Here is an 18,765-nt window from a genome sequence, read left to right as displayed (position 1 = left end):
AGGTATTAGAAGGGAAGGGAAGAAGTCACTAAAGAGAATGAGAGTAAGCAGGTAGAATTCAAGGAAGGGGGAATAAGAAAATTGAAAAGAAATGAAAAGACAAAGTAAAAAAATAGAAAATAAAAAAAGAGAAATTAAAAAAATAATAATAATAATATAATGATAAAATGAAAATTAAAATTTAAAATAAAATAAAATTTTAAAAAAATTAAAAAACAACAACAAAAAAATGAAAATGAAAAAAAAAAAAAAACCAGATTAAAAAAAAAAAAAAAAAATTAATAAATGCAGTCTTAGAGTTTGATTAACTTCTCTTCCAGTAGGTGGAGCTGTGCCAACCAGGCCAAGCTTCTCCTCTCAATATGCGGGAGCCAATCACTGTGCAGCAGCTCTTCACTCCTGGACTGGGCGGGTCTCCAATCCTGAGTGCCTAGGGCCTTCTCTTGTGTCTAGTCACTTCCCCACTTTTCCTGGAGCCAGGCCCCGCTCACTGGTGACGCTCACCACAATACTGGCTACACGCCAGGTCTGCTGCTCCTGTGAGCCCTGTTTTCATGAACGCCTGGGCACACTCTCCCTGTTTGCCATTCCCTCAGACCCTAAGTTTGTAGAGCTTGGGGCTGAGAACCCCCAGTGAATTTGCTTGCCCTCTGGTAGCCATGTCCCCAGAAGCTGGTGCAAGAGACCTCAGTTTTCAGCACTTGTGGGAGCGGTAGCTGGGAGTTCTGTGCCGTGGGTCCCGCGCCACTCCAGATTCCCTAGGTCTGGCTATCGCGCTCACGGGAGAGCTGGGAGGGGCCATTAAGGTTTCCCCGCTGTGTGCAGATGAATGGCTAGGGCATTACACACCTGTCGCCGCTTGTTTCAATGAAGTTATCTCGTCCGCCGCATTTTGGTGACGTCAGTTCTCTGCCATGATGGTATCCCACGCAAATGGTGACAGTTCGTTCCCTTTGCCGGGTGACCAATGCAATGGGTGGGTCCTTACTGTCTCTCCCAAACCCTGTTTCAATCCTGTGGCCACTGCCTATGAAGGCTTGGTTGGCATTTACCTCTTTAAATTCAGAAGGGCCGACCAGCTTTTTCAGCGGGATCATTAGTGCTGAGTCACAGCAGCTTGGCTGCGAGAAGCAGGCGAACTGGAGCTTGAATTCAGCCGATCCGGGCTCGGTGTGTGTTCTGAGAGGCCCAGACTGTTCTCCCCAGATCCACGTCAGCTCAGCATTGCCTAGTGATCCTGAGCAAACAGCATTTACACAGTTTACAACTCCCTATGCCCGCGCAGCTGAAGAGGTCAGAGGCTTGATCTCTCCATGCCTGCCACCATGTTCTGGTCTGATTTGCTTTTTTCTAATCATCTTTATAGGGTGCTAGGAATAATGATTTGAAGAAGGCCCCTGCTCCTATAGAAATAGAGGTGTGTGGCAGTAACTCTACTCCATTGGATTAAAAACCATGGTAGAGTGTTTTGTCACCCCTGACACTTGCTTTGTCATGGCAACCACTTTTTGCCAAATGGAAGGCACCAACAAGAAACTGAGCGAGACTCTGGGGGACAGTTCAGCAGTACTGGGATAACTTAAAGTTGTGGGCCAAGCAAAATATTATCAAAAAAGAATGTGACCAGTAAGTGCATCAACTTCCACTCAGAATGATGTCCATCCTTTCAAAGATAAAACAATTGTAATATATATGCTTCATATTTTTCTCTGAAGTATATTTTTGACCTTAAAATGAATGAAGTAAATGTTTTTAAAATAAATTTATTTATTTTAATTAGGAATAAATCACAGCAAAATGCATTTTGAGTCATTGTGTACAACTGCAGCAACTTTTTATTTCTCTCATTGTACACAATGTAGCATCACACCCTATGTGCAGTCTTACATGTACCTAGGGTAATGATGTTTTTCTCATTCCACCATCTTTCCTGCCCCCATGAACCCTCTCTAACCTGCCTCCCCTTTGCTCAATCAAAGTTTCTCTATTTTTTCCATGCCCCCATCCATGTAATAGATTTGCGTCCACTTATCAGAGAAGGCCCCAACTTCCTTAACAAGACTTCTAAATCACAAGAAATAAAATCAAGAATTAATAAATGTGATTGTCTCAAACTAAAAAGCTTCTCATCAAAATAAATAAAGAGGTGAATAGAGAGCCTACATTTTGGGAGCAAATTTTCACCACACTCATGCAATATAGAGTACTAATCTCCGGAATATATAAATAACTCAAAAAATTTTATGCTGGAAACACAAACAACCCAATTAATAAATCAGCTAAGAAGCTGAACAGACACTTCTCAGAGGAAGATTTACATTTGATCTACAAATATATGAAAAAAATTGTTTAACATCTCTACTAATTGGAGAAATGCAAATTAAAATTAGTCTAGGATTTCATCCCATGAAAGTCAGAATGGCAGTTCTGAAGAATACAGACAACAGTATATGTTGGTGAGAATGTAGGGAAAAAGGCACACTCATACTTTGCTGAAGGACTGCAAATTTTTGCAACCAATCTTGATAGCAGTAGGGAGATTCCTTAGACAACTTGTAATAAAACCACCATTTGACCTAGCTATAGCACTTCTAGGTCTATACCCAAAGGATTTAAAATAAGCATACTATAGTAACACAACCACATCAATGTTCATAGTAGCTCATTTCACAATAGCTACACTGTGGAAGAAACCTGGATTCCCTTCAATAGATGAATAGATAAAGAAACTGGTATTTATGCACAGTGGAATATTACTCAGCATTAAAAGAGAATAGAATCACAGCATTTGCAAGTAAATAGATGAAGTTGGACAATATCATGCAAAGTGAAGTAAATCAATTCTAGAAGTAAATGTTTTGATGGGGCTGTTAGAAGGTAAATATAAGCTTGTCCTTGTGAAGCAGGATTGATGGAGAATGAAGCAGAACACCTCTGGGATTGTGTACTTTTGTGGCTGGAAAATGGAGAAACTGACAACATTGTTTGTAATGAGAAAGACTGGCTAAAACAGCAATGTTCTTTAAGCTGTACATAAGTAAATAATTTCTTTGTTTAGCAAAAATGCACTGTGCAGCCAGCATGGCTATAATGCATTATACCGAGATTCTGAAAACCTGGGATCTATTTCTTTCTAGTTCCTCTATCTAGTAAAGAGGAACCTGTTCCACCCAATCAAATAGTTCCTGCTTCAACCAACTTTTTAGTAAAGTGACTTTTGCCAGCTCAATAAATCTCTCTATATTCCTTTCCTTTATTTTGAAACCAGAAAAGCATGACTTGTCTTTTTTAAAATTCTTGGTTGGTTACCATTTGACTGAGGTAAATCATGCAGAAATCATGCACTCTTTTGAAAGGTATTCCAGAGCACAGAAATGGAAGTTGATAATCATTGCTATCTTTATCACTCCTTTTCTTTCAAAGGCTCTTGCACAAAATTGGTCACTCTTCTTACTGCAATTACATCAAACTTAATCTGTGTCCATTCCCCACACCACCACCAACCCAACCCCAGCTTCTTCAGCCATACGTCACCCACTATTGGTCTCTTGCTTAAGTCTTTACAATTTTTCTTTTGCATGTTTTGGTATGTTGACACATTTGAGATAGCCTATCATTCAGTTGTTTGTTGGGGACATACATATTGTCAATAAAACATATTTTGTTTGAGTTTCATGTGGAATTAAATTGGTATAAATAAATGTTTATATTTGAGAGTGTACATTGTTCCCAGATCTTGTTCTTAGCTATAAGTTGTTGTGAACTCAGTTCTTCAGGAATTATAGGTAATATCAAGAAATTTATTTATGATATTCAATATGATTTTATAAATTGCATTTATGAGAAGCATTTACTGTATCTGATAAGCCAACATTTTATTATAAGAAACTTGTTAATTTATATATATAGCCTTCCAATGTTAACTATTACTTCGTGGTCTACAGAAAATAAGAATCAAAAACATAGCTCATTTTTAATTTTTTAAGATGTATAAGGCCTTGACCTTGACTTCTGTTCCATTTCTCTGATACCTTCCCTGAAATCACGCTACATATTAAACCACAGTGATGTAAGAATTCACTATTGTACATTCAAATACTGACCATTGACCACATTCATAAGAAGATGGAATATTGTCAATGAGGCTGAAGTCTAGCAGGCCACTATGCACACACAAGACAGAGCAAGCTTTTCTTTCCTGCTAGAACCCACATTTAAATCTGTTGAAATTCTATCTACTCAAAACAGTTCCCTTTCTTCCAAGTCAATATTCATGATTCTAAACAGAATAACAGATCATAAAATATGGGAAAAATCTGTTGATCTGTTGAGTGTACCCAGGGACAACAGGTCCTGTGAGTGTAAATTAGGTAAGAAAAGCAACCTGCTGCTTCTACTGGTCAAATATTAACTCACTTTTTTAACTCAACTGCAAAATTTATCTCACATTACTTTTATCCAAACCTTTTGAATTCTACCACAGAGATGTTCTGGGAAACCATTAAGAATGAATGCTGAGAGTCTGTTGCATTTCAGGACTGAACTGCATTTGATACTGGGGCTCTGTAAAGAGAGCACAGTTTTTTAACAGTAACAGGCCCACCTTCTCTGATAAAGGGTTTTTTTTTTTTTTACTTTTTTTTTTTATTTGTTGTTCAAAACATTACAAAGCTCATGACATATCATCTTTCATACATTTGACTCAAGTGGGTTATGAACTCCCATTTTTACCCCAAATACAAATTGCAGAATCACATCGGTTACACATTCACATTTTTCCTTAATGGCTTAATAGTGACTATTGTATTCTGCTACCTTTCCTATCCCCTACTATCCCCCTCCCTTCCCCTCCCATCTTCCCTCTCTACCTCACCTGCTGTTGTTCAATTTTCTCCCTTGTTTCCCCCCCCTTTCCCCTCACAACCTCTTATATGTATTTTTGTGTAACATTGAGGTCTCCTACCATTTCCATATGATTTCCCTTCTCTCTCCCTTTCTTTCCCCCCACTTGTCTCTGCTTAATGTTAATCTCTTCCTCATGCTCTTCCTCCCTGTTCTGTTCTTAGTTTCTCTCTTTATATCAAGGAAGACATTTGACATTTGTTTTTTAAGAATTGGCTAGCTTTGCTTAGCATAATCTGCTCTAATGCCATCCATTTCCCTGCAAATTCCATGATTTTGTCATTTTTTAGTGCTGCATAGTACTCCGTTGTGTATAAATGCCACATTTTTTTTTTTTTATCCATTCATCTATTGAAGGGCATCTAGGTTGGTTCCACAGTCTAGCTATTGTGAATTGTGCTGCTATGATCATTGATGTGGCAGTATCCCTATAGTATGCTCTTTTAAGATCCTCAGGGAATAGTCCAAGAAGGGCGATAGCTGGGTCAAATGGTGGATCAATTCCCAGCTTTCCCAGGAATCTCCATACTGCTTTCCAAATTGGCCTCACCAATTTGCAGTCCCACCAGCAATGTACAAGTGTACCCTTTTCCCCACATCCTTGCCAGCACTTATTGTTGTTTGAATTCATAATGGCTGCCAATCTTACTGGAGTAACATGGTATCTTAGGGTGACCTTGATTTGCATTTCTGTGACTGCTAGAGATGGTGAGCATTTTTTCATGTACTTGTTGATTGATTGTATGTCCTCCTATGAGAAGTTTCTGTTCAGGTCCTTGGCCCATTTGTCGATTGGGTTATTTGTTATCTTTTTGTTTAATTTTTTTTTTTTAGTTCTCTGTATATTCTGGATATTAGTGCTCTATCTGAAGTGTGAGGGATAAAGGTTTGTTCCCAGGATGTAGGCTCTCTATTTACCTCTCTTATTGTTTCTCTTGCTGAGAAAAAAATTTTTAGTTTAAGTAAGTCCCATTTGTTTATTCTTGTTATTAAGTCTTGGGCTATGGGCGTCCTATTAAGGAATTTGGAGCCCAACCCCACAGTATGTAGATCGTAGCAAACTTTTTCTTCTATCAGATGCAGTGTCTCTGATTTGATATCTAGCTCCTTGATCCATTTTGAGTTAACTTTTGTGCATGGCAAGAGAAAGGGATTCAGTTTCATTTTGTTGCATATGGATTTCTAATTTTCCCAGCACCATTTGTTGAAGATGCTATCCTTCTTCCATTGCATGCTTTTAGCCACTTTATCAAATATAAGAAAGTTGTAATTTTGTGGATTGGTTTCTGTGTCCTCCATTCTGTACAATTGGTCCACCTGCCTGTTTTTGTACCAGTACCATGCTCTTTTTGTTACTATTGCTCTGTAGTACAGTTTGAAATCTGGTATTGCTATACCTCCAGATTCACACTTCCTGCTTAGAATTGCTTTTGCTATTCTGGGTCTTTTGTTTTTCCATATGAATTTCATGATTGCTTTATCTATTTCTACAAGAAATGCCATTGGGATTTTGATTGGCATTGCATTAAACCTGTAGAGAACTTTGGGTAATATCGCCATTTTGATGATGTTAGTTCTGCCTATCTATGAACAGGGTACATTTTTCCATCTTCTAAGATCTTCTTCTATCTCTCTCTTTAGGGTTCTGTAGTTTTCATTGTATAAGTCTTTCACCTCTTTTGTTAGGTTGATTCCCAAGTATCTTATTTTCTTTGAGGATATTGTGAATGGAGTGGTTTTCCTCATTTCCACTTCAGAAGTTTTGTTGCTGATATACAGGAATGCCTTTGATTTATGCGTGTTGATTTTATATCCTGCCACTTAACTGAATTCATTTATTAACTCTAGCAGTTTCTTTGTAGACCCTTTTGGGTCTGTTAAATATATTATCATGTCATCCGCAAATAGTGATAATTTAAGTTCTTCTTTTCCTATTTTTATGCCTTTAATTTCTTTTGTCTGTCTAATTGCTCTGGCTAGTATTTCAAGAACTAAGTTGAATAGAAGTGGTGAGAGAGGGCATCCCTGTCTTTTTCCAGATTTTAGAGGGAATGCCTTCAGTTTTTCTCCATTTAGGATTATGCTAGCCTGAGGTTTAGCATCTATAGCTTTTACAATGTTGAGGTAAGTTCCTGTTATCCCTAGTTTTTCTACTGTTTTGAACATAAAGGGATGCTGTACTTTGTCGAATGCTTTTTCTGCATCTATTGAGATGATCATATAGTTCTTATCTTTAAGTCTATTGATGTGGTGAATAGCATTTATTTATTTCCGTATATTGCACCAGCCTTGCATCCCAGGGATGAATCCTACTTGATCATGGTGCACAATTTTTCTGATATGATTTTGTATTCGATTCGCCAGGATTTTATTGAGAATTTTTGCATCCAAGTTCATTAGAGATATCGGTCTGTAGTTTTCTTTCTTTGAAGTGTCTTTGTCTGGTTTCGGGATCAGGGTGATGTTGGCCTCATAGAATGAATTTGGAAGAGCTCCTTTTTCTATTTCTTGAAATAGCTTGAAAACTATTGGTATTAATTCTTCTTTGAAGGTTTTGTAAAACTCTGCTGTATACCCATCTGGTCCAGGGCTTTTCTTTGTTGGTAGTCTTTTGATGGCTTCTTCTATTTCTACCTTTGTTATTGTTCTGTTTAAATTGTGTGTGTCTTCCTGACTCAATCTGGGCAGATCGTATGAGTTAAGAAATTTTTCGATATCTTCACTATCTTCTATTTTATTGGAGTATAGGGTTTCAAAATACTTTCTAATTATCTTCTGTATTTCTGTAGTGTCTGTTGTGATATTGCCTTTTTCATTCCATATGTTAGTAATTTGAGTTCACTCTCTTCTTCTCTTCATTAGCATGGCTAAGGGCCTGTTGATCTTATTTATTTTTTCAAAGAACCAACTTTTAGTTTTATTAATTTTTTCAATGTTTTTTTTTTTTTTTGTTTGTTTCAATTTCGTTGATTTCTGCTCTGATTTTAATTATTTCTTGTGTTCTACTACATTTGCTGTTGTTTTGCTCGTCCTTTTCTAGGGTTTTGAGGTGTAGTGTGAGTTCATTTATTTGTTGGTTTTTTCTTTTTTTGAGGAAAGAACTCCAGGAAATGAATTTCCCTCTTAAAACTGCTTTCATTGTGTCCCATAGATTCCGGTATGTTGTGTCTGTATTGTCATTTATCTCTAAGAATTTTTTTTTTATCTCCTCCTTTATGTCTTCTGTAACCCATTTATCATTCAGTAACATATTGTTCATTTTCCATGTGATGTAGGATTTTTCCTTCCTTCCTTTTATCATTGATTTCCAGTTTCATTCCATTATGATCAGATAAGATTCATGGTATTATCTCCACAACTTTATATTTACTAAGAGTTGCCCTATGGCATAATATATGGTCTATCTTTGAGTAGGATCCATGTGCTACTGAGAAGAACGTGTATCCACTTGATGATGGTTGATATATTCTATATATGTCGGTTAAGTCTAGGTTATTGATTGTGCTATTGAGTTCTATAGTTTCTTTTTTCAGCTTTTGTCTAGAGGATCTCTCTAATGGTGAGAGTGGTTTGTTGAAGTCACCCATAATTATTGTGTTGTGGTCTATTTGACTCTTGAACCTGAGGAGAGTTTGTTTTATGAACTTTGCAGCACCATTGTTTGGTGCATACAAATTGATAATTGTTATGTCTTGTTGGTAGATGGTTCCTTTTAACAGTATATAGTGTCCTTCTTTATCCCTTTTGATTAACTTAGGTTTGAAGTTGATTTTATTCGATATGAGTATGGCCACTCCTGCTTGCTTCTGAGGGCCATGTGAGTGGTATGATTTTTCCCAACCTTTCACCTTCAGCCTGAGTATGTCTTTTCCTATCATATGAGTCTCCTGAAGGCAGCATATTGTTGGATTTGTTTTTTTCATCCAGGTTACTAGCCCATGCCTCTTGATTGGTGAATTTAGGCCATTAACATTTAAGGTTACAATTGAAATATGGTTTGTACTTCCAGTCATGTTTATTTATTTATTTATTTTAGTTTGGCTAGTTTTTACTCTTTGGTTATTTTCCTCCCCCTTTACTGAGATACCTCCCACTGTTAGTATTGGGCGCTATTTTTCAATTCCTCTTCTTGTAGTATTTTGCTCAAAATGCTTTGCAGTACTGGTTTTCTGGCTGCAAATTCTTTTAGCTTTTGTTTATCGTGAAATATTTTAATTTCATTGTCAAATCTGAAGCTTAATTTTGCTGGATACAGTATTCTTGGTTGGAATCCATTATTTTTCAGCGTTTGAAATACATTGTTCCAGGATCTTCTCGCTTTCAAAGTCTGTGATAAAAAATCAGTTGTTAACCTAATTGGTTTACCCCTGAATGTAATCTGCCTCCTTTCTCCTCCTTTCTTGTTCTGTATGTTGGCTATCTTCAAAATTATATGTCTTGGAGTTGGTCTATTATGGTTTTGAATGTTTGGGTTCCTGTAGGCTTCCAGGATTTGGCAATCCATTCCATCTTTCATCTCTGGGAAGTTTTCTAGAATTATTTCATTTAATAGGTTGTCCATTCCTTTGGTTTGAACCCCTATGCCTTCTTCTATCCTGATGACTCTCAAATTTGTTTTTTTATGACATCCCATATCTCTCGAATAGATTGCTCATGAGATTTAAGCATCTTTTCTGTGTTGACTATATTCTTTTCAAGTTGATAAACTTTGTCTTCATTATCTGATGTTCTGACTTCTACTTGATCTAGTCTATTTGTAATATTCTTGTTTGAGTTTATAATTTGGTTTATAGTTTCCTGCATTTCTAGGATTATTGTTTGATTTTTTTTAAGATCTCTATCTCCTGGTAAAGCTCATTCTTTGCCATTTGAATTTGTTTAATTCGTTTTCAAAATATACTTTCATTGCTTGGACTTGCTGTCTCATGTCTTCTGTAATATTCCGTTCCATCTGAGTTAGGTATGCCTTGAGTTCTTTCCCTATCCATGTTTCTGATGATTCTAGGTCCTCCTGTAGATTTAAGTTGTCCTGCATTGTTTATAATCCTTTTTTCCCTTGTTTTTTTTTCATGTTGTTCAAGTTATTTTCCAGCTCTGTTTGATTGCTGTGCTTCTGCTGTCTCCTATAAATTTGTTTTGGTTTTGTATATCTCTTTTATCTCTCCTTTGCGGCGGTAGACTGTGCCTGCTAAAGTGGGTTCTGCTGGGAAGGAGTTCCGACTGCCGAACTCTGGTGACGTCACCTCTCTGCTATGGCGGGCCCCAGGCTCCTTGCCGGGGTGTCTGAAGGGAGGGGTGGGACTGGTCTGTCTCTGGTTGGTTTCACCTCCTGATTAGCTACATCATGAAGGCCTGGCTATAGACCTCTTCCTATAGTCTCTGCGCCGTGCCTGCTGGGCCGCACCTCGGGGTCTAGCTGCACAGTCACCAGCGAGTGGGCGGTCTCCAGTTGCCCAGTCGCGGGGGCCGCAGGCAGTCGCCTGTGGGCGGGCGGTCTCTAGCCGCCCAGTCACGTGGGCAGCAGGCATGAGGTCGCCGGTGGGCGGGAGGTGTCCAGCCACCCAGTCGCGAGGGCAGCGGGTGTGTGGTCGCCAGTGGGTGGGCGGTCTCCAGCCGCCCAGTTGCGTGGGCAGCGGGCGGGGGTCGCCAGCAGGAGGGCGGTCTCTAGCCACCCTGTCGCGCGGGCAGCGGGTGTGCGGTCGCCGGCAGGCGGGCGGTCCCTAGCCGCCCAATTGCGCCGGTGGTTGCTGGCCGGCTGGCTGTCTCCAGCTGCCCAGTCGCACAGGCAGCAGGCAGGCGATCAGTTGCCGACGGGCGGGAGGTCTCCAGCCGCCCAGTCGCGTGGGCAGCGGGCGGGGGGTCGCCAGCAGGAGCACAGTCTCTAGCCGCCCAGTCGCGAGGGCCTGGCCTCTCGTCCCCTGGCTTTTCCTGCTAGCCCTGGTTTCTCCTGCTAGCCCGGCCTTCCCCTGTGTGATGCCTCTAGGCAGTTCAAACTGTCCTCTGGGCCTGCAGTTTGGTGCGTGTGGAGGGTGGCTATTGGGAACCCCGGCACCCTATTGTTTTGATTTTTTCCACTTGCCCCTCCCCCAGCGCTGGCTAGACAGGTTTCGTTTTCGCCGCTGATGGGACGGGGAGTTGAAGGTCAGGTGTCTCTACCTTTCCCCGTGTCTCTATGCAGTTTCGTTCTGATAATCCCTCCCCAGGAAAGCCTGGGAGAGATTTTATGCGAATTCCCCGCTGTATGGGAGATCAGCTGAGTAGCACACACCTGTTTTATTGTTGCAATCTGTCGGAGAGTGGCGGTGATGACGTCAGGTCTCCAAGATGGTGGCCGCTGTCTTCCTTGGTGGACTTTCCATTGTGGGAGATAGAATTGGACCGCTACCTTCCCCGTCTCAAATCCCGAACTCAGCCCGAAGCTCAGTGAGGGCACAGCTGGCAGGATTCCACATAATCTGTAGCACTGTTTCTCTCTGCTTGCTGGTCGCTTCTCGGTGGTGCCCCGCCGTCTGTAGCCATGGGGCAGGCCGCGCGAAGGGCGGCGGATCAGTCAGCCTGAAACTCCGGTCGCACAGTTGGCTCATGTTAGAGATTCAATAACCGGTCCTCGGTGCTGGAAATCCTTCCTCTAGGTTTCAGTGCACCCCTATTTTGCTGTAAATTCCTAACAAGATAGCTTTTTGTCGCTCTAACTCATTATTCACCTGCACAGTGATGCAGTACACGGGGTGTGATGCACTGTATTCGCGGCCATCTTGGAGTCCTCGATAAAGGGTTTTTAAGTCTCTATCTTCACCTACCATGCTTTAAAAAAAGTCTGACAACTGGGATTTTAAAGTTCTAAGTTTTTTATGATCTGAGTTTCTAACTATATGAGATTTATACTTGCTTAGGTTTTGTAGCATATTATCCTGTACATACTGAGGGTGTTTGGCTGTAGGAAAAGAGATAGTTTCAGTCACACACACACACACACACACACACACACACACACACACACACATAGATATCAGCAACTTTATTTATAGAAAGTATGATAATTACTATACCTTTCAATCAATGGAATGTCTGAGAAATGTTATTTGCACTGTAAAAACTGAAGTGACCTCAAAACCTAGTGGGCCATGTTTGTTTGAGTTAGGACCTCATTATGGGTGAGGACAATTTATGTTTCTGTGACTAGTTTTACGAAGCATGTTTGGATTTCATGAACCAACTGTAGCATCTCTAGTCATTATACAACACTGTGTTTATTAACCCAAATTCCAATTTCCTAGGATGCATTCTAGAAGACCAAAATTGAGAGCATTTGTAAGCACATAATTCTTAATTAAAGTTTGCATCTTTCTGGTGTATGACTGCCAGTGGACCACCACAGGATTTCAAGCCCACAGTCCAAATCTACCAATACTGGCCTCTGATGGTCCCATGTGAACAGCATGCCTGTTCCACCCCTCCCCCAGTGAAGAAAACACTTACCACAACCTAGGCTCTGGTGAAGAGTCACCCATTCTAACCAGGATACCTCTGAAAGAGGTCAAGGCCAGAGGTCTAGATCCACCCACACCAACTTGCACAGGACTCAGATCCAGGATTTAGTAGCTTTCATTGAGAAACACCAGTAGGGTCTGAAACCCAACACCAAGGGAGAGGTTCAGAAAATCTGCACACATACTACAATAATATAAGGAAGAAGCTGTAATATTTGAGATCCACACAGCAAAAAAAAAAAAAAAAAAAAAAAAAAAAAAAAAAAAAAAAGACACATAGACAACATAGGGAAAAAAAGAGAGGAAAGTATTCCAAACAAACCAGGACACTATAATAACAAAACCCACACACAGTGAAGTTGATGAAATATCAGAGAAGGTGTTCAGAAAGTTCATGATTAAAATGATCTGTGAATTAAGGAATGAAGTAAATGAGCAAATACAGGGAAAAATTGATCACTCCAACAATGAGATAAGAAAGCAAATACAGGTAGAAAAAGATTACTTCAAAAGAGAGACAGAGACTCTGAAATAAAATCAGTCAGAAATCCTTGAAATCTGGGGGCTGGGGATATGGCTCTAGTAGTAGCGTGCTTGCCTGGCATGTGTGAGGCACTGGGTTCGATCCTCAGCACCACATAAAAATAAAATAAAGATATTGTGTCCACTTAAAGTTAAAAAAAATATTTTTTAAAGATCCTTGAAATGAAGGATACAATAAATCAAATAAAAAAAAAAAACTCAATAGAAAATATAACCAACAGACTAGATCACATGGAAGAAAGAATGCCAGATAATGAAGACAAAGTATATTCTGGAAAATAAAGTTTATCACACAGGGAAGATAGTTAGAAACTATAAACAGAATATCTAATAATTATGGGATGGCCTAAAAAGACAAAATTGAAGAGTTATTGAGATAAAAGAAGGCACAGAGTTTCAAATCAAAGGTATACACAATCTCTTCAATGAAATAATATCAGGAAATTTCCCAAGCATAGAGAACAAATTGGAAAACCAAATACAAGAGGATTGCAGGACACCAAATAGAAAAAATTACAACAGATCTACACAAAGTTACATTACAATAAATATGCCTAGCATACAGAATAAGAATAGACTATTAGAAGCCACAAGAGAAAGGAATCAGATCACCTATCAAGAGAGATCAATTTATATATCAGAAGATTTTTTAACACAGACCCTGAAAGCCAAGAATTGTGGAAAAACATATTTTAAGCTTTGAAAAAAATGGATGCAAATCAAGAATCTTATATTCAGCAAAATTTTTTTTTAAAGAGAGAATGGGAGAGAGAATTTTTTTTTAATATTTATTTTTTAGTTCTTGGCAGACACAACATCTTTGTTTATATGTGGTGCTGAGGATCGAACCTGTGCCGCACGCATGCCAGGTGAGCACACTAGTGCTTGAGCCACATCCCCAGCCCATATATTCAGCAAAATTAAGCTTTAGGTTTGATGATGCAATAAAGATATTCCATAATAAACAAAAGTTAAACTAATTTACAGCTAGAGAGCCTGCACTACAGAACAACCTCAGCAAAATATTTCAATAATAGAAAATGAAAAACAATGATGAAAATCAGCAGAGGGATGGATTATGCTAAAGGAAAATCTAATCAGATGAGAAACTGAGTCACATTAAATACAAAGAATTTAAAAAAAAATGGCTGGAAATACAAATAATGTCTCAATAATAACCTTGGATGTTAATGGCCTAAACTCACCAATAAAACAATATGCTGCCTCAAAGAGACTCATATCATAGAAAAAGATATCCACAGACTAAACATGAAGGGTTAGAAAAAATCATACCACTCACTTTGACTATCAAAGTAAGCAGGGGTTTTCATCCTCATATTAAATAAAGCAGGTGCCAAACTAAAGTCAATCAAAAAACATAAAGAAGAATACTACCTACTGCTCAAAAAAATAAAGAAACAAGACTGAACAATTATAAATACACATGCCACGAAAAATGATGCATCTGTGTTCATCAAACAAACTCTTCTCAAGTCCAGGAGTCATATAGATTACAACACAATTATTTTTGGTATTCTTAACACATTTTTTCATCACTAAATAGATCTTCCAAAAAAAGCTGAAAAAGAAACCATAGAACTTGATAATACAATCATAACTTACACTTAACTGGCATATATTGAATATTTCATCCTTCAATGAGAGAATACACTTTCTTCTCAGTAGCACATGAATCCTTCTCTAAAATAGACCATATACTGTGCTGCAAAGCAGCTCTTAGCAAATATAAAAAGTAGAGATATTACCCTGCATTGTATAAGACCATAATGAAATAAAATTAGAAATCAATGATAAAATAAGAAATAAAATTAACTCCAACACCTGAAATCTAAAAAAAATATGCTAATGAATGAACATTTGATTACACAACACATCAAGGAGGATATTTAAAAAAATTAGAGGTGAATGAGAACACAGGTACAACATATTAAAATCTCTGGGACATTATGAAAGCCATTCTTAAAAGAAAGTTATTTGCATGGAGTTCATTTCTTAAAAGAGGAAAAAGTCAACAGAAAAATGCCTTAACATTACATCTCAAAACCCTAGAGAAACAAGAACAAATCAACACCAAAAGCAGCAAAAGACAGGATTACATAATACTAATATAAATAAAAATAAATAACTTAGTAAATCTAATTATAGGAATAAGTCTATCAAACATATAATTGAAAATACAAGTGATTATTAAATTTATGGTTCTCAATCACCCCCATTCCCAGTACTGGGGATGAAACTCAGAAGTACTTCACCACTGAGTTGTACACACAATCATTTTTAAATGAAAATTTTTAATTTTGAAAAATTGAATTGCCCAGGTTGGTTTAAAATTGGGATGTTCCTCTTTTCTTTAACCTCCTGTGTGCTGAGATTATGCCATGAGCCACTGTGCCCAGCTTCTCAATCTTAAATAAAGAATGAAAAGAAGGCACATGAAACTTTAATATTACTAATGAGAAAGAATAATAACCATAGTCCAGTAAAGATATTTTAACAAACAAAAATCCAGGAGAATTTATATGTGCATTTTGTGCCAGTGATTTGACCTGTGAGGTGCAATCAGAAGGATCACAAATTCAGAGCCAATTGCAGCAATTTAGCAAGACCCTAAGAAACCTAATGAGATTGTTTGTCAAATTAAAATATTAAAAACAAGGGGATGAGGTTATTAGAAAAGTGCCACTTGCTTCAATCTCCTATAAAAATGTATAAATAAAAAATCACAAGAGATTACAGAAGGTGATTAATAGCATTACATTTGAAAATCAATAAGGACTATTTTTTAAATAAATTTCATACTGTTAATAGTAACTCAGTGACAAATATGAGTAGATGAATTTTTATATCATAAAGGGGACTATCAGTTAACTTTAGGAAGACAAGCAATTTACACAGGTTAATAGCTGAGTTCTAGCTAAATTTAGGGACCAGATCATTAGATTTTAAGATATTTAAAAAATATTTTGGACTACAGGAAACTAACATGGAATTCTCACTGTTTCATTTTATTAATTTGGAAAAACATGACTATTAAAACCTAAAAAGTATCATAAAGTGCCACAAATAAATGGAAGTGAAAAAAAATCTAATTAGAGAGCCCGCGAGGCTAGTCGCAGACAACGCGGCGGTGATGTCCGGGAGCCAAGCGAGTGTCACTGCGGCAGCGGCGGGGCCTCGTGCACAGCAGTGCGGCCTGGGTTTTGGCCTCCCCCGGATTCCCTGGAAGCAGGCCGGTGGCCAGTGTGGAACGGCAGCAGCAGCAGAGGCGGAGGCTTCAGTGCGTCTCTCTACCCTTTAGCCTGAGCCAAGGGAGGCCAGGCAGCCCGGGTGGCTGGAGGGGGTCCGCTGCCCGAGAATGGGAATTCTCTTCACCAGGATATGGAGACAGTTCAATCACCAGGAGCACAAAGTTATCATTGTTGGATTGGATAATGCAGGAAAAACTACCATTCTTTACCAATTTTCTATGAATGAAGTTGTACATACATCCCCTACAATAGGAAGTAATGTAGAAGAGATAGTGATTAATAATACACGTTTCCTAATGTGGGATATTGGTGGCCAAGAATCTCTTCGTTCTTCCTGGAATACTTATTATACTAACACGGGGTTTGTAATAGTAGTTGTGGACAGTACAGACAGAGAGAGGATTTCTGTAACTAGAGAAGAACTCTACAAAATGTTAGCACATGAGGACCTAAGAAAAGCTGGATTATTGATTTTTGCTAATAAACAAGACGTTAAAGAATGCATGAGTGTAACAGAAATCTCCCAGTTTTTGAAGCTAACTTCTATTAAAGATCATCAGTGGCATATCCAGGCATGCTGTGCTCTTACTGGCGAGGGATTATGCCAAGGACTTGAATGGATGATGTCACGACTTAAGATTAGATGATCTCTACTGACCTCTTCTCATAGACTTTGTATAAACAAAGTGCTGGACTTTACCTGAAAGCTGCAAAAATTAATGGTTTAGATATATTTATAATAAACTGATTTCAATTTTTTTCTATAAGAAGAAAAATTAAGACCACTTATTTGAAAACAAGATAAAGTCTCATCTTCCAATTTGCTTTCTCATTAGTTCTTTCCAAAGTACTTTATTACAGCTGTGATTGACATTTTTCTCAATGAATCCTCTCAGGACAATGTATAGCCTGTGGTAAGTACAAAGGGAGAGGAAGATGTTTTGATAAGAGCTTTATTATCAGTATACCCCTCCCCAACTGAATGTTGTTCTCTTTTTGTTCCACTAAGTCAAAATACAAATCAGCACAGATACTGTTTCCAATATTTTAAATGTCATGTTAGTTATGAAAAAAAAAGTATTTTACTTAAGGTTGTGTATGTATTATGTATATACCTCAAGTTCAAGTTAATGGCTTTGATTTGTGTTCTAAAGAAAAGCAAATAACACAAAAATTAGTAATATCCTTAGTTATTGCCCTAATGAGATAAGTACTGGCATTGGTATTAAGTGTCATTTTATACTTTTCCTGTATGTTTTCTGTATTGTACTAATCAAACGTCCCCTCTCCCCCAATCATTGAGCTGCTCTTAAGAAAAAAAAAAAATGCAGGAAAAAGCTTGACATTGTATACCCATTTTTGTTGATCAGTAACACACATAGAAATGTGTAATCCAACTAAGTGAAATATCTGTCAAATTTTTGGCTTACCCAGTTGACAGAATTACACAGTGGAGCATTGATCAGATTAATCCTTGTATTGGTCTAAATTATTGAATAGATTATTAATCCACTTATAAATCAATCATAAATTGCAATTAAAACTATCAAGTGATTTCTTCTTAATTAAAATCTATTGTGTGAAACATGTCTACCCAAAGAGGTAACATTCTATAAATATTATTAAACAATTAGCTAGAGTCTTTTAAGTATAAAATTTTATATGTCAAGCTGTTAAAATGAGAGTACAAGTAATGCATAAAAAATTTCTGAGCAACATTTGAAATTTTTTAATTTGCAGATTTCTTATTTCTTATTTTAGGATTTGGAATCCTTTTGAGGTTTTTTGTTATTGTTGTTGTTCTTAAGTTTTCTTTGATCTTTCACCTTGTAAATGCATTGTTTAACAATTAATAGTGGTAAATTTTTAATGCTGTTGGCTGGAAAACTGATTGGTGTATGATATATTATTTAGACTAAGAAATAACTTGACCCAAAATACTTTTTGTTTGCTTAGGTTTCTTTCTTTCTTTCTTTTTAATGTCTGAAAATTGAAGGTATTTTTGTCATAATTGTAAACAGAATTATCCTGTATTAAAATATATACTCTATTTGTGTATCTTTTATGCCCTGAAAATTTGAAGGTTAATCCATACTGGCATGTTGTAGAACATTCAAAAAAAGAAATTACTTTTAATACCAACCTTTTAAATTTCATGAAGATTTTGGTAGGAATAATAGTATATACTATAAGCAATGACAAAACAGAAAATTTCTTTCTATGAAATATAAAATGCTCAGTATCTAAATCCAAGTTGGGTGTGGTATATCAGTGTTAACTTTGGATGTTTTGTGTTTTATATTTATGTTGCAGTGTTCAAAATGCAAATATAACATTTAATATTTGTCATGCTTTTACAAAAGTGAATCCTAAATTACTAAGCTTTGTCCATATGTACTCATACTTTTGGAATTACTTGTTGTATATTAAAAATTCCCTTAAAAACCCAATTCTATTTTGCAATTTCATCAGAAACAAATATCCTTTAATAGAGTCCCAAAATCTACACTCTTTGTCCTTTTTATTTTTTAATTTGAGTAATCATGTACTTATCCTTGGAT

At 37.5% G+C, this 18,765-nt stretch overlaps 1 pseudogene; it reads left to right on the top strand.

The window, feature by feature from the left end:
- The first annotated feature begins 16,208 nt into the window (after positions 1-16,208).
- LOC114078772 (ADP-ribosylation factor-like protein 5A pseudogene) lies at positions 16,209-16,999 on the top strand (annotated as a pseudogene).
- Positions 17,000-18,765: the final 1,766 nt, after the last annotated feature.

The sequence above is a fragment of the Marmota flaviventris genome, chromosome 2 (genome assembly GCF_047511675.1).
Source record: "Marmota flaviventris isolate mMarFla1 chromosome 2, mMarFla1.hap1, whole genome shotgun sequence".
Taxonomy (NCBI): Eukaryota; Metazoa; Chordata; class Mammalia; order Rodentia; family Sciuridae; genus Marmota; species Marmota flaviventris.
This window is presented reverse-complemented; position numbering and strand designations above follow the sequence as displayed.